General features: G+C 36.8%; 2 long non-coding RNA genes across 2 annotated transcripts in view; both read left to right on the top strand.

Annotated features, from left to right (window-relative positions):
* The window catches only part of LOC127183072 (uncharacterized), a 46526-nt gene extending 30728 nt beyond the window's left edge, over positions 1-15798 (top strand). The window contains exons 3-4 of the long non-coding RNA XR_007829993.1: positions 14842-15086; positions 15169-15798. This is a non-coding gene — a long non-coding RNA (uncharacterized LOC127183072). The remainder of the gene's footprint in view (positions 1-14841; positions 15087-15168) is intronic.
* Positions 3317-7357, top strand: LOC127183073 (uncharacterized). The gene is made up of 3 exons (XR_007829994.1): positions 3317-3433; positions 7002-7130; positions 7235-7357. It is a non-coding gene; the product is annotated as an uncharacterized LOC127183073 (long non-coding RNA).
* Positions 15799-17603: the final 1805 nt, after the last annotated feature.

The following is a 17603-nucleotide window of genomic DNA, read 5'->3' on the forward strand; positions in this document are numbered from 1 at the left end:
CTTCACACGTTATGTAATCACGTTGGAAAGGTCACATGGTCAACTTGAAAATAGTTCAACATCGTTGTTTTACATTTTTGGTAAAAAGCCTTTGACTTTCTTTGCACATTCGTTTTGTAAACACTGGGTCAGTATAGCCACCTAAGCTTTCCAGTGTGACTACTTAATGCATGAAGCTGAGCATTTGTGGTTAAAAAGTATATACATTTTAATTATTTATTTATTTTTTTATTTATTTTTTTTTTTTAGAAAATGACCTATCGTTTCACTAGATAAGACCTTTATTCCGCAGCTGGGATTGTGTAGAGCCCTTTGAAGCTGCATTGAAACTGCAGTTTGGACCTTCAGCCACTGATCCCCACTGAAGTCCAGTATATGGAGAAAAATCCTGGAATGTTTTCCTCAAAAACCTTAAAGGAGTAGTCCACTTCCAAAACAAAGATTCACATATAATGTACTGACCCCTACATCGCTGAAGAAGTACCGACCCAGTCTTCGCAAAGTGAACATGCAAAGAAGATCAAACACCCTTAACAAAAAAGGTAAAACAGCGATATAGGACGATTTTGAAGTTGAGGAACATGAAATGGGAGTTTTTTGACATATGCTAACTGTCATGAAGCGGAAAAAAAACAGTTCAGGCAGAGTAAGACAAAACGAGCGTTTGACATTAAAAAGTATATCAATTGTATTATTTTTATAAAAATAACCAATCGTTTCGCTAGACAAGACCCTTCTTTCTCGGCTGGGATCGTTTACAACCACATTTGGGATCGTTTTAAGCCACATTTAAACTGCATTTTGGAAGTCAAAATCATTATGGAGAAAAAATGCTGAAATATTTTCTTACAAAAACATAATTTCTTTATGACTGAAGAAAGAAAGACATGAACATCTTGTATGACAACGGGGTTAGTACATTATATGTGAATCTTTATTTTGGAAGTGGACTTCTCCTTTATTTGCTTTTCAACTGAAGAAAGAAAGACAAACATCTTGGATGACACGGGGGTGAGTACATTATCAGGATTTTTTTCTTTCTGGAAGTGAACTAATCCTTTAACAAATTCAGTTTATTGTCAAGGAAAGAAAAAATATTGGCAAATCTGCAAAAAATCAGTAATAAAAATCTTTTTTCATACTTTATGGACTTAATTTTACATGTTTTAGTGGCTTATAAATACATTACACATGCGCTTCTATTCAAAAGTTTGAGTCTATTAATTCTGTCATTTACTCACCTCTAGGTTGTTCCAAACCTTGTTTATACTTCTGTGGAACATAAAATAATATATTTTAATAAGATATGGATTTATTTTCATACTGTGGAAGTCAATAGGGACCAGCAACTCTTTGGTCACATTAAATTGATAAAATGTGACAGTAAAGATTCAATTCAATTCAATTCAAAAATTTATTTGTATAGCGCCTTTCACGATACATATCGTTGCAAAGCAACTTCACAGCAAATTAAAGTTTTTACAGTATATTTAGTAGTAGCTTACTACTGGTGACTATGTCAAGTTGATGTACATATGGCAGAGATGTATGGTAAAGATCAATTAATGACGTAATCTAACATAATCAAGATGTCTATAATGTTACAAGAAATGATATTTCAAAAGTAATTCAACCGTTTTCAACATTGGTGATAATAATAAATGTTTCTTGAACAGCAAATCAGCATGTCAAAATAATTTCTGAAGAAATGTGCGACACTGAAGACTGGAGAAATTCAGCTTTGCCATTACAAATATAAATTACATTTTCAAATATTTTTCTAATAGAAAACGGTTATTTTAAAGTTCAAAATATTTCAAAATATTGCTGTTTTACTGTATTTTATTATTATTATTATTATTATTAAACTGTATGACTTTTAAACTGTATGTTAAACTTAACAGCTAGAAAAACACCATTGCACATATATTTGGCTTATACAATTTAAAGTCAAAAGTGGTAACCACAACCATGAAAACTATTTATCTCCGTTCACCCATTTATTGAGTAATCATTCAATCCCAGCTGAACATGTTTCAGCACATACACAATAGATGCGGTATGCCAAGTGTTTACTCTGATTTCACCCCTCTCCCCATGAGACCTTGTGTTCTGCTCATGCCAGCATGCCACAGACTGCACAGAAAGACAGTTTAATGATACGTCTGCGCTCACCTACCACCATTCTCACAATTACACCCCAGCCACCTGAATCTTATTAAACATAATGGCTTATTATTTTCCCAGCTGAATCACCATTTTTGGACATTTAAAGATTAACGTCAAACGTTTTTCAAAACAAGCCAAGACTTTTATTTGTTTGCTTTATTGTATTAGAAATTGAATTCAAAGGATGCTTGCTTCGACACGTGATTCTGAACACAACTTCATGCTAGTTCTGCCAAAGCTTGGCCTCCAGAATGGATGCATTTGGCTTAGTCATCTCACAGATTTCCCAATTTTACCAAAAGCTCACCACTAACCTCTCGCAAACTCTTACATGTGTATTGTGGCTCGGTTCCTTTAGCCTCAATGGCCGGTTAAAAGCCAAGCATGAGCGTATCCCAGAGCTCCAGTGCAAGCATGCAGCGAAAGGCTGCTGTGCAGAGAGACCAGGTGCAGCTCTGTTTATCCTCCCCTGCTAATTATGTCACATATTATTCCAGTCTGTCTTCCACATCCCTTCTGCAATGTTCTCCGGCTCTTTTAGAGAGGAAGAGTGTGTGTGAGTGTGTATGTTACAGGGCACTTAAAGGTAACTGTACACTAGCAGGATGTACAGCTATCAGTCTTGTTATTCTTCAGAATGGCCTGAGAGTTTGTGGCATCTGAGTTTATATATATATATATATATATATATATCGTGTTATTTTACATATTATATTTTTGGTATTATCAATTTTTACTATTTCTTTATTTGTAAAAATTGCTTTGAAGGATGCTTTCTTCATGGGAACACATTAGCAAGCTCTTCCTTTGACCTTTTACTTGTCAAGGCATTTTATTAGGCTGAGACTGAATGCATTACTTTAAAGTGACACTTTGTTGTAGAATTAAAGAAAAGAGAGTAAAGCCTTACGTTGCCCTGGAAGTGCATGTCATTGTACATGTGTGTTTAATGCCTGTGAGGTGTTGAAATATTCTGGGCTTGGGTAACAGTATGAGTAATAGCGCTGGAGTTCAGAGGCCCTGCCGTTTGACTCTGTCATGCCAATATGCAGGCTTTTGGATTTAGTGGTGGGGGGTGGAGACCCCTGGGCAGCTGGATATTCATATCCAATAGCGTTCTGAAGGGATATATTTATGCACTTGAGATCGGAGAATAGACATGTAAAAGTTATTTAGATGACATTCGTAATCAACTTGAAATAAACATTTCCGGCGGCTGCGATAAGAGGTCCATTGCTGGAACACTGCTGAATGGATAAATAAGGTTAATTAGCATAATTTGGATCTAAATATATCGCACCCCACAGGAAGTAGAACTGGAATTTGAGAGACAGAACTGTTAACTGTCATTCTGTCTGTTGTTCTGTCTGTCTGCCTGCTCGTCTGTCTGTCCATCTGTCTGTCTGTCTGTCTTTTTTTCTGTCTGTCGTTCTGACGGTTGTTTGTTCTCTCTGTCTGCCTGTCTGTCATTCTATTCTGTTCATGTTTCCCTGTCATTTTGTCTGCCTGTCTTTTTGTTTGTTGTTCTGTCTCTCTGTTCTTTTATCTGTCTGTCTGTCTTTCTCTCTTCCGTTCTGTCTGTCCATCTATCTGCCTGTCTGGCAGTCATTTTGTCTGGCGTTTTTTCTGTCTGTCTGTCCACCAGTCTCTCCATCTTTCTGTCTGTCAGTTATTTTGTCTGTCTGATTTTTTGTTTGTTCTGACTTCTCCTTTGTTCTTTTTGTTTGTTCTGTCTTTTTATCTGTCTGTCTGTTCATGTATGCACCTGTCTATCCATTTATCCACATGTCTGTCTGTCTGTCTATCTGCCTATCTGGCAGTCATTTTGTCTGTCATTCTATCTGTCTGTCTATCCACCTGTCTCTCCGTCGTTCTGTCTGTCTTTCTGTCTGTCTGTCCACCTATCTGTCTGTCTGCTAGTCATTTTGTCTGTCTGTCTTTTTGTCTGTTGTTCTGTCTATCCACCTGTCTGTCCATCTTTCTGCCTGTCTGTCAGTTATTTTATCTGTCCAGCTTTCTGTTTGTCTGTCAATTGTTTTGTCTGTCTGTATTTTTGTTTGTTCTGTATGTCTGTTCATCTGTCTATCTGTCTGTCTGTCTACTTATCTATCTATCTATCTATCTATCTATCTGTCTGTCTGTCTGTCTATCCATCTTTCTGTCTGTCTGTCTGTTCATCTGTCCACCTTTCTGTCTGCTAGTCATTTTGTCTGTTTATTCTGTCTGTTTATCCAATCCACCTGTCTGTCCATCTTTTTGTCTGTCTGTCAGTTGTTTTTCTATCTTTTTGTTTGTTATTCTCTCTGTTGTTTTATTTGTCTGTTGTTTTATCTGTCTTTCTGTCTGTCGTTCTTACTGTTGTTCTGCCTGTCTGCCTGTCTGTCATTCTGTCTGTCTGTCCATTTATCTGTCTGTCCGTCCATCTGTCTATCTATCTATCTATCTATCTATCTGTCTGTCTGTCTGTCTGTCTATCTATCTATCTGTCTATCTATCCTTCTGTCTCCGTGTCCAAATCAAGGCAATTCTGAATTCTTATTGCTACCTTAATTTGAATTCAAGAACTGATTGCTTTACATCACACTTTGTCAAAGCAGATGTTTTTGATCAGTAGTTGATTATTAAATCCATCTCACTGTTTCTGTCTCGCAAGCTCTGCATATAGTCCATGACACATCGATGCTAAATCAGATAGGCTTTTTATAGCTGCCTCGAGGACTATAACTATAAAGCTGAAGCCCTGTATTGAGTGTCTTTGGCTGAGACCACTGCATTGCGTAATAGGTTGTGTAACAATGGGTTTGATGTTGTGAATAATTGACTTATATAGACTGTTGGCTTTTGATGGATATGAGGTGGCTGTAAATGTGTTTTCAGATGCAGTGAGAAGCTTTGATGCTGTTTTAAAAATGGGGGACCAGTTTCACTCCTTAATTGTTCCTATTTTTCCCTACTTAAATTTGATTTTCTGCTTGTTTTCTTTTATTTACCTGTTCCATGCAGAATGAGTTTGCATTTCATTACATCTGAATGTGAGCTAATGATCCTCATAGTCCAAGGAAAATGACCTCATCGTTGAGCTTTAGCCAGTCTCTTTCTTTTATTATTAATAATAAACTGCAGGTAACAAATAATATTTGGCTTTCTGAGGTTTCCTTTGGCAGTCTTTGTCCTGTAGTGCAGACATTCACGGGGGAAAAAGTTCCCTTGATGCTTAATTTTGTAACCCATGGAGTGTATTTGTCTGTGTGGGTTTGTCCTGGGGCATTTTGGATTCACCCAGTGATCGGAGTCTTGGGGACCTCTTTAAACACGGTGTGAAGACAAAAGAGACGCCGTACATCAAAGACGTTTTCCCAGTGTGTGTTTGAGTAGATATCATACCAAACATCCTCAGTCAACAGCATCCAGCAGCCTTCTGTCTCTGAACCAAGATGGATACTAACAGTTAGTGGAGGCTTCACAAGAATGCATATGGATTCAGGCTTGTCTGGGCTGTGTGAAAGTGACCCTTTACTGACATCAGGTCATATTACGGATATAGTAGAGGATTCCCGTTTTCCACCAAAACTGTTCTATATGTTGACCTGTTTTACCATTGAAATGATACTAATAACATTGATTTGTCATATGTATGTCACTGACAATATGTTGTGTATCACAGATATAAAGTTACTACATAAAGTGTCCACAAAGTGATGTAATTCAGCATTTTATAATTTTGTCAACTGTTTTAATGCAACAATTTAGAGCTGCTGTGAATATTATTTATAGAATTTTAGTATCACTGAGATACAATTATAGTTTATTATTACTTTTTGGATTCGTTTTCATAATTTCTGCTTTTGTCGTTTATAGTTTATGTAAGTAATTCTTGCATGAATATACCATATGATGACTTAATTGCAAAAAGCTGGTTAATCAAATGACTTCATAAGTTCTCTATACAAAGTGACCCATGACTGAAACACAGTGCTGATAAAAACGCAGTGCAGAACAGTGTAATTAGTTCTCATTACCAGAAAAACAGTGTTCAAGCAAATATGTCAAACGTCATTATAAAGTATCAAATGATGTATTTTAGTGAACTTAACAATTTTTCTGTGGACCAGTGAGCAGCTTCAAGACGTTCTCCAAACTTCTGCCATATAAGGCACATTTTGTGTTTATTCTAAAATGTTCATGCTGGTTTTCTGAGTGCTGTATGAATGTAAACCATGCAAGTCATTTGAAATGCTGAATTTTGGACCATATGTTTGAATTTAAGTGTGACAGTGAAGAAAGTGAGGTTGTTATTTATATGACAGATTGTGTTGGAGGATGTGGGAGGGGGTGAGTTATGTGTTTAATCTGTTAATTCTATGGATATACATGGAGAAGAATGGCTGTTCAGTGTTACAACAGGAAAAATCTGACAAAAGTTGTTGTTTTTTCCAAGTCAAACATGCATGTGCATTTTGCACTTTCAGCTCTGGTAGTAGAAATGTGGTATGGCTTTGTGCCTTTGAAAATACAATAGAGATGATTGATGAGCTAGAAAATCTTTAATTTTAGCTCGCAGGCAGAAGCAGAGGCAGAAGAGGTCTTATTCTCAGTGTTTTCGTTTCTAAAAACCACGCTATTGTTCTTATATATGAGCAAGCAAACAAGAGCTTTAAAAATTGTCATCCACTACAATTATTGGCAAGTTTACAAAGTTTTAAATGTTTGGCAATTGTGGCTTTGACAATACAGAAATCTCTGTGGCCTGTGTGTTAGCATTGACTCCTGTGTCATATTTTGTAATGGTTACACAACATGCAATTGTATTGAGCTGCTGTTCTGTGTCCCAGAATCCCTGAGGCGTGAGTGGACAGCTCTTGATTGTGGTCAGTTGTCTCTGCGGGCTGGCTGGGGGGAATTTTAGAATGGTTTGGAATCCATGTCGGGTTGAAGCAGAGGAACTTAAGTCAGACTTTCAGGTTGGCATTGTATATCCCTCTACTCCTCTCCTCTTACATGTCTATAAATGGTTCATCCCTGAACTGGATGGTTGATCTGATGCTACTTTGTTGCTGTTTTTCAGGGTCAGTGTTAATGGGGTGAAAGGTGGGAGTGATTCTAAAGGCCAACAGCTCAAGGGAGGCCCACAACAATTCTAGTAGGATTTATACCAGACTGTAAGGGGGAAAAAATCTGTATTAAAACAGAAAAGGTACTGGTAATTTTCTGCCAGGACATGCAGACCCAACAATCCAATGCGCAATTCAAAATACAATAAAACATCTGTGAAAAAATCAGTATGGAAAATTATTTTTAACACGGCACATTGGGCCCTGTATTTACAGACTTTTCTTAGTATATTTAATTAATTCATTGTTTTTATGTCAATAAAACAGAGTAAAATAATTAATTTTATATTGATTTAACTTTTTTATTGTTTACTATTAGAATATACTACTACTACTACTACTACTACTATGTAATTGCTAATAATTCTCCAACGTAATTCATCCCTAAAATACAGTTGAGGTCAAAAGTTTACATACACCTTGCAGAATCTGCAAAATGTTAATTATTTGACCAAAATAAGGTGGATCATACAAAATGCATGTAATTTTTTATTTTATTTTTTATTTAGTACTGACCTGAATAAGATATTTCACATAAAAAACGTTTACATATAGTCCACAAGAGAAAATAGTAGTTGAACTTATAAAAATGGCCCCGTTCAAAAGTTTGCATCCCCTTAATTCTTAATATTGTGTTGTTACCTAAATGATCCACCACTGTTTTTTGTTTGTTTGTTTGTTTTTTTTGGTTTTGTTTCATGATATTTGTCCGAGTCCATTTGTCTTGAACAGTTAAACTGACCGCTGAAAAAAAAAATCAGAAAAATCCTTCAGTTCTCACAAATTCTTTTGGTTTTTCAGCATTTTTGTGTGTTTGAACCCTTTCCAACAATGACTGTATGATTTTGAGATCCATCTTTTCACACTGAGGACAACTGAGGGACTCATATGCAACTATTACAGATGGTTCAAACACTCACTAATGCTTCAAAAGGAAACCCAATACATGAAGAGCCGGGGGTGAAAACGTTTTGAATTTGAAGATCAGGGTAAATTATTTTAAACTTATTTTGTCTTCTGGGAAACATGTAAGTACCTACTGTAGCTTCTGAAGGGCAGGACTAAATGCAAAAAAAAAGAAAAGATATTTAGGCAAAATAAGAAAAACGTACTCATCTTCATTCTGTTCAAAAGTTTTCATCCTTGGCTCTTAATGCATCGTTTTTCCATTTGAAGCATCAGTGAGCATATGAGTCCTTCAGTTGTCCTCAGTGTGAAAAGATGGATCTCAAAACCATACAGTCATTGTTAGAAAGGGTTTAAATACACAAAAATGCTAAAAAATCAAAAATTTGTGGGACCTGAAGGATTTTTCTGAAGAACAGCAGCAGTTTAACTGTTCAGGACAAATAAGGGACTCATGGACAACTATCACTAAAAAAATAAATACATAAAAATAATAAGAATCCAGTGCATGTAAACATTTTCGAACGGGGTCATTTTTATAAATTTAACTATTATTTTCTCTTGTGGTCTATATGTAAACATCTTGTGAAATATCTTACTCAGGTCAGTACTAAATAAAAAATAGCATGCATTTTGTATGATTTACCATAATGTTAATTATGGTAAAATAATTAACATTTTGTAGATTATGCAAGGTGTATGTAAACTTTTGACCTCAACTGTATGTTTACTGTGGTGTCACTTTCAAGTATATTTCAACCTACAACCTCTTCTAAAAAAAAAAAAGTTGTACGTTCTGAGATAAACAGATAGGAGCAATGTTGACAGTAATGAAATGGAAAGATATGTCTGCTACAGGGAAAAAAAAAAAAAAAAAGCACAGAAGCAGTGGAGATGCAAAATCAAATGAGTTTGTGAGTAGGCTGAGTTTGTCAAGTAAAATGAACAGTAACAGGTGGTTTACCACTCATGTCATTCACTGTTAAAGGAAATCCTCTATTTCTTATGTCACCACCTCAAAAATTGCAGTTGTTTATGGTTGCAATTCCTTTCAGCTAGCTTTACACTTTAATAGGCAAGTACAATCTGCTGAAAAGAGCGATTTATTACATTACAATGTGTCAAATATATTCTAAGAAACATGCAACATCGTGGGCATGTCCAAATTAACATAAACACTGAAACTTATATTTTATTTATTTTTAATTCTTTTTTTTACGTTCTATGGAAGTCAACAGGGACCATCAACTGTTTGGCAATCCATATTTTTCAAAATATCTTCTTTTAAGCTCAACAGAAGAAAGAAACTCTTAAAAATTTGATAAGATGAGAATTTTAATTTTTGGGTGAGCTATCTATTTAAGGTGGATTCAAACTTACAACTTCAAATCAGAAAAAGTTGGGACAGTATGGAAAACGCAAATAAAAAAAGAAAGTAGTGATTTCTAAATTTACTTTGACTTGTATTTCATTGCAGACAATACAACAGCACATTATTTAATGTGTTCCTCATGATGTTTTATTTTTTTTTCTCAAAATAAACACGTATGCCAATTTTGGTTCTTGCAACACATTTCAAAAAAAGTTGGAACAGTAAAGCATTTACCACTTTGTAATGTTGCCATTCCTTTTCACAACACAAGACGTTTACGGACTGAAGACACCAAGTGATGAAGTGTTTCAGGTGTAATTTTGTCCCATTCTTCCTGCAAACAAGTCTTAAGGTGGGCAACAGTACGGGGTCTTCGTTGTCACATTTTGCGCTTTAAAATGCACCACACATTCTCTATTGGAGACAGGTCGGGGCTGCAGGCAGGCCAGTCAAGTACCTGTATCCTCTTCCTCCGCAGCCAGGACTTTGTAATGTGTGCAGAATGTGGTTTTGCATTGTCTTGTTGAAATATGCATGGGCGTCCCTGGAAAAGATGTCTTCCTGAAGGCAGCATATTGTGCTCCAAGATCTCTATGTACTTTCCAGCATTAATGGTGCCATCACAGAAGTGCAAGTTACCTTTGCCAAGGGCACTGACACAACCCCATACCATGACAGACCCTGGCTTTTGGACTTGTTGCTGGTAACAGTCTGGATGATCCTTTTCTTCTTTGGTCCGGAGCACACAGCGTCCATTTCTTCCAAAAAATACCTGAAATACTGACTTATCTGACCACAGTACATGTTTCCACTGTGTGATGGTCCATCCCAGTTGCCTCCGAGCCCAGAGAAGCCGACGGCGCTTCTGGACACTGTTAACATAGGTCTTCCTTTTGGCACAGTACAGTTTTAACTGGCATTTGTGGATGTAACTACGTATTGTGGTACTTGACAAAGGTTTGCCAAAGTAGTCCTGAGCCCATGTGGTGATATCGCTTATAGATGAATGACGATTCTTGATGCAGTGCCACCTGAGGGATCGGAGATCACGGTTGTTCAGCTTAGGCTTGCGCCCTTGTCCTTTACGCACTGAAATTCCTCCAGATTCCTTGAATCTTTTGATTATGTTATGCACTGTTGAAGGTGAAATATCCAAATGTCTTCCTATCTTTCTTTGATGAACATTGTTTTTAAACATTTCAATAATTTTCTCACGTATTTGTTGGCAAACTGGCGATCCTCTGCCCATCTTTGCTCCTAAAGGGCTAGACCTTTCTTGGATGCTGCTTTTGTACCAAATCATAATTACAATCACCTGTTGACATGACCTGTTTGAAATCCCATCATTATTTAACCAATTTAGCAGATTACTAGCCCTAAATTGCTCCTGTCCCAACCTTTTTTCGAATGTGTTGCAGGTCAGAATGACAGGAAAGGACGTATATTTACAAATGAAATGAAGTTGACCAGACAAAACATGACATATTTTGTGTTCATATTGTCTGCAATGAAATACAAGTCAAAGTAAATTTAGAAATCACTACTTTCTTTTTTTATTTGCGTTTTCCATACTGTCCCAACTTTTTCTGATTTGGGGTTGTAGGTTTTTGGCAGAAAAGTGCAAATGTACATTGTGTCACGTATTAGACAAGACCAGACCAAACCCCATCTAGCTGCATTTTCATTTTAAAATGAGCCTATAGCAATCAAGAGACCCATAATGACTTTTTTCTGCCGTACACGTACACGTACCAACTTTTACTTTTCACAAACTCCTTCTAGTCTCATCTGTCACTGTTCTCTGTTTACTCTGTCTCAGTCTATTCATGTTTTTTTCTATTCTCTGGTCTCCCTAGATGCTTTTAAGCTATAGGTGAAGTGTGCATTTTGTTTGGTTTTTCTGAGAGCATCTAACTCCATCATTCTCTTTACTTCCTATAAAGGTACCTGAGGGATTAAAACAAAGAAAACTACACTATTATCAGATTGGCAGTCTGCACAGACACTAACACAAACACAGCCTGTATCCAGGACAGCGTGTTCTGTTGTTCCACTGTGTAAAGAGATGGGATTCAGTCTTTCATCTAACACTAGAATCACAAACTGTTTGATCCAGCAGTAAAATAACATTGTCCTAAAACAACATCTACTAACAAGCAGCTCCGGAGTATTTAATCAAAGAACCGTCATCCGGAAAACCTCAAAAGATTCAGTCTTAACTCTACATGCAATCCTGCCTTACAGTTAGGCAAAATCAAGGTATTTTAGGAGGCAAAATAATTAAGATGAATCTTTTGGAAGAACTTGCATGCATGCTAACGAAGCCTTGATAAAATAATTCACCCCAAAATGAAAATTTGTTGAAAATGTGCTCACCTTCAGGCCATCCAAGATGTAGATCAACAAAACAGATTTGGAAAAAAAGTACCATTACATCACTTGCTCACCAATAGATCCTCTGCAGTGAATGGGTGCCGTCAGAGTCTAAACATCTGTTTTATCATCTGTTTGGGCTCAAATGCTGACGGCACCCATTTACTGCAGAGGATCCTTTGGTGAGCAAGTGATGTAATGCTAAAGTTCTTCAAATTCATTCCAATGAAGAAACAAACTCATCTACATCTTGGATAGCCTGAGGGTGAGTAATTTTTGGGAGAACTATTCCCTTGCTCTTTCTAGAAGTTCACTGTGTGTTGGAGCAGATCAAACTCATTTAATCTTGAAATAAAATTGGCATTCGCAGTGTTGTGCTAGGGAGTTATTAATTCAGGTACATTATAATGTGACCAAAGCCAGAAGCATTAGAGCAGCTGTCTATCTGATAATCCAATACATCACTACCATCTGCTTCCATAATGCCAGCTGGAGTTTGAATTGGTGTAAAGTGCTGTGTTACAGAAACGCCATCTGGAAGAATGAATAAATGTAACCATAAAAGAGGTTGTTTATTAACATCTCTAGCTTAGCAATCTTCCAGTGAACTTCTTGTGAATTGTATAACAAAGCTAGACATTCTTGTGAAAGCAGCTCTGAGGATTTGGGGTTTGTTCGGGTTCTACAGAAAACGAGTAAATGCCAGGAAGCCTGGAGACAGACACAAAAGAGCCACGACTTGATGACCTTAATCACATTTAATTCAAAAGAAACAGATGTACACACTGCAAACACAAATACAGTGTAGGTGGTTGTGGTCTATGGCTGTAATACCATTACACACAAACAGATTTTTGGCGCTTCTTTTTTTCCTGGTACACATCATTTTCAAATCAATTTTCAACATCTGTGTTGGTCTGGATCTGGATTCTTGTCCAGTTTTGGTTAATAAAAAGTTATAAAATAGCTCATAAAATCCTAATGTAAATGGATTAAATAAACATCAAGTTTAAATTGGCTGTACACTATGAAACCAATGCAGTGAATTAAAATGTTCAGGAATTGTGTTGCATTAGCTCATTTTAAAGGTGACATATTTTTCATGTTTAAGTGCTATAATTGGATCCCTGGTGCATTTACCAACCCAGAAAATGTGAAAAAGGACAACCCAGTAAATTTCTTTTGGTAAGCCTTTCGTTGCAAGCTTATGATGAAATAAGCCGCTCAGATTTCACTCTCCCGTGATGTGGTCAGGGCATCTTATTATAATATTACCTCCCCTTAATTTGCACGTTTCCACCCACGGCGCCACCATTCTTTTTTTGCAAGCAACAGCAGTGTACCATTTCTAATGCCATGGCAAAATTTCAAGCAAAGCATGCTAACTGTCCTGTCTTTAGCTGCAGAGATGAGCACAGAACACTATTTAGAGTCCCAGACTCAGAGGAGACAAGAGGGCAGTGGATTTATTGATTTATTTACTGTATATTACGCTGCTGCCACACAGATCTAATATAAACATGCAATTTATTTCCCAGCTGTTTACCTTCACAGATATAACTGACTGTCTTTGTAACTTGTGTGTGTTTTTAACATAAACTTGTGTGTATCTGGCGGTTTAAGAGCAATAAGACATGAAAGAGAACTTGAGTACTCACATGACGCTTTATGTGGGCGCCTGTTTTCAATGCGATAGACATGATAATCAAAACCAAATGGAGGAATATCTGAGGTATATCTGTAAAGGCACAGCCCTATTCTGGAAAAGGGCGGGAAAAGCAGCTCATTTGCATTTAAAGAGACATGCACAAAAGCAGCGTGTTTCTGCTTTCACTCAAAATAGGCTTTTTCAAAATGATCTGTGAGGTATTTTGAGCTGAAACTTCACAGACACATTCTGGGGATACCTGGGACTTATATTTTGTCTTGTAAAAAGGGGCATAATAGGTCACCTTTAAAGATTTTGAGTCTAGAACACAGGAGAGAACCAAAGGAGAATCTCAAACTTTAAACATACAAGCATCAGAATATGCATTAAAATGATCAAAGCTGAAAGTTGGGAATTTTACATTGTTCCAAAAGATTTCTGTTTCCAATAAACGCTTTTGAACTTTCTATTCCACAAAAGTATTAAGAGCCAACTGTTTTTAACACTGTAATAATACATTTTTCTTAATCAGTAACTCAGCATATTAGAATGATTTCTGAAGGATCATGTGACACTGAAGACTGGAGTAATGATGCTGAAAGTAATAAATTACACTTTAAAATATATTTTAAAAGAAAGATATTTTAAATTGTATTAATAATTCAGAAAATTACAGTTCACCCTCATGTCTGATGACCTTCATTCAACTTAGGAACACAATTTAAGATATTCTTGTTGAAATTCGAGAGCTTTCTGACCCTGCATAGACAGCAATGCAACTGAAATATTCCCAGAGCCAGAAGGACATCTGTAAAATAATTAATGTTTCAACTGAAATGTTATGAAGCTACGAGAACACTTTTTGCATGCGAAGAAAACAAAAATAGTGGATTTTTTCAACAATCCTTCTCTCCCACATCACCATCTGCCGACATTATTGAGAGTAATTAATAACAGAATATTCCTTTCTGGCTGAACTATCCTTTTAATAGTAATAATTTGGTTGTTTTGTAAACACTTAGTTTAGGTGTATGGAATAGATTTTCTCAGTTTAGTTCAGTGGATGTTATTGTTTAACTGCATTCTCTTCCTTTCCTTTCAAATCATCTCCTTTCCCTGCTGAATCATGCTAAATGAAGATGAAACAGCGCTGGACTGCTGTGTTTGTGTGTGCAAGCACAGCTGTGTAGGCAATACTAGGTCAGCTGGACCTCTCTGTGCCCTGTTTTGGGTTGCTAATGTCTGTGTGTGTATTTCCTCAGGTGTTTCCCTGCTTTGATGGTTGCTGGAAAACTCTTTATACCCTCCGTAATCTCACTAAGCACCAATTCAGCCTCCTCGTTCTGTTCAACAAGACTGTGAATCCACAAAAATGTCGTTTTGCTGCAGCTGCTTCACGACAATTGTAGTTTCCTCCGAAGTTCTGTTCCTGCACATGAGAAAGTGCGCAGTCGAAGAGGTTAAGAAGAAGAAACAGAATCTCTCAAGCGAGCGCGGCCAACAATTCGTGAGTAATGGGAACCACATGTATGAAATTTTGATTTAAGTGGTAATACATGAGAAAACTAAAGCTTCATATTTTCCTGCAGGTTCTGTGTAACTCTACCTTTACAACGACTACTCTTCAGACAGGAGGGGAGGAGATGTGAGGGGTGTGATGAGGTCAATCCCCTGGTGCCTGAAAAATCATGAAGAAAATATGGACTCTTGGCACACGCTACAGCATTTCCTATAAAGATTTTGGACTGTGGAGGTATAACACAATGATAAATATGACAGGTGAAGTCTTGCTTATTTTTTGCTCAGAAATTTTAATCATTTTGTAACGTTTTATTAGACTTTAGAATTTATTAGATTTCGTAAGAAGTCATGAAAAGAGTTTTTGTAATCATTTGCATGTATCAAATTTTATTTATACAACAATGTGTAAAACTAATGCAAAAGTTTTAATCTTTACAATAATTATAGTTAGAAAGCTTTATTACATGACTTCACGACTTAAATACTTAAATGTGTTAAATTTGTCAAATTGTAGAGACATTTATTTAAGGGGAGCCAACAATGTCTGAAAATGACGTAAAAGATTTCACATTTCTGCCTTCAGAGTGTAATAAAAGTTGGACAATTATGCTAAATGAATAACTGTATGACTGGAGTGTATACATAGATGACAGAATGTTCTTGAATGTTTTCCTCATGATAACCTCTTGTCTTTTCCACAAAATACTTGGTATTACAATGTAATAACACATATATAAGTGCTCTATTACAATGCAATTATAATTATTTGTTGTGAAACACTAACGTAATGATCCTGCCTCATAACTCTACCTCATAAAACGTCTTGCCACCAAAGAATTGTGTTTAGGCACATTTCACTGTTGGTTTGTGGCCTCTGGCCTTGTAAAGTAAATATTTGATGAGAAAAGTTAGTTTCTGCAGGCTTTTGATGGCTGCATAATGCTCTGCGTTGTGGCTCTGGGTATAAGGGCAGTAAACTGGCTTCCCTTTGGTTCACAGAAAGTGTATTTCTGTGAGAGCCAATAAACTTACAACACAGTCTATTACTCAACATTAATCTAATAATAATGCCGTAATTCACAGAATACCCCCCGATGATATCTGTGTTATTGATTTCTCATAGCCTTTCCTCTGTAGGCCAGGCGTTCTTCAGTGCAAATGAGTCTTAACTGTTTCAGAGAATTTTATTTTTGATATGTGATGGTAAACACTCTCAACACAAAACGTCCATCAAAATTGCACTGCAAAAGTGGTATTTAGGTGTCCTTACACAGTCTGTTTAATGCTGCTCAGAGGTGGCATGAATGCATTTACATAGCAAATACAGTTGTATGATAGTTAACAGCAGCAATAATCTAGCTGGCCTTTTTGCTGCATTTTGCCTTTACACTTAATTTTGAGCAGGTAAAGAGCAGCTTTAACTTGGCTGTGTGAAGATAACTAAATACTTAACTCCTACAGTGTAAGTTCCAACACTGAAAAAAATGTACCTACGGTCATGTCCTAAAATATCGGCACCCTTGCAAATCTGTCAGAAAATGCAACCCATTTCTCAGAAAACTGTTGCAGTTGCAAATGTTTGGTACTCATGTTTATTTTTTTGTTTGTTTGTTTTTTTTTGCATTGGAACAGCACAAAAAAAAAAACAGAGAAGAAAAGTCAAATCTGATACAATTCCACACAGAATCCAAAATATGCACTGGACAAAATTATTGGCACCCTTAACTTAATATTTGGTAGCACACCCTTTGGAAAAAAATAACTGAAATCAGTCGCTTCCTGTAATCATGAATGAGTTTCTTACACCTCTCTACTGGAATTTTGGACCACTCTTCTTTTGCAAACTGCTCCAGGTCATTCAGATTTGAAGGATGCCTTCTCCCAACTGCTGTTTTGAGACCTCTCCACAGGTGTTCTATGAGATTCAGATCTGGACTCATCGCTGGCTGTTTCAGAACTCTCCCACGCTTTGTTTGTAACTATTTCTGAGTGCTTTTTGAAGTGTGTTTCAGGTCATTGTCCTGCTGGAAGACCCATGACCTCTGGTGAAAATGCAGCTTTCTGTCACTGGCCACTACGTTGCGCCCCAAAATTCTTTGGTAATCATCAGATTTCATGATACCGTTCACACAGTCGAGGCATCCAGTGCCAGAAGCAGCAAAGCAACCCCAAAACATCTTTGAACCTCCACCATGTTTGACTGTAGGGACTGTGTTCTTTTCTTTAAAAGGGCTCATTTCTTCTTTCACAGTGCCATGACGTCCTTTACCAAAAAACTCTACTTTTGTCTCATCTGTCCACAGTACATTTACGTTAAGTTGTCGCATAAGTTTTGGCAAACTCCAATCTTGCTTTTTTATGCCTTTGTGTCAGCAGTGGTGTCCTCCTGGGTCTCCTACCATAGCATCCCTTTTCATTCAAAAGGTGACGCTGACACTGTTGTATCCTGTGTCTGCAGATCAGCTTGAATTTGTTTGGAAATTAATCAGGGTTCTTTATCCAC

This window comes from Labeo rohita, chromosome 20 (assembly GCF_022985175.1).
Source record: "Labeo rohita strain BAU-BD-2019 chromosome 20, IGBB_LRoh.1.0, whole genome shotgun sequence".
NCBI classification, from domain to species: Eukaryota; Metazoa; Chordata; class Actinopteri; order Cypriniformes; family Cyprinidae; genus Labeo; species Labeo rohita.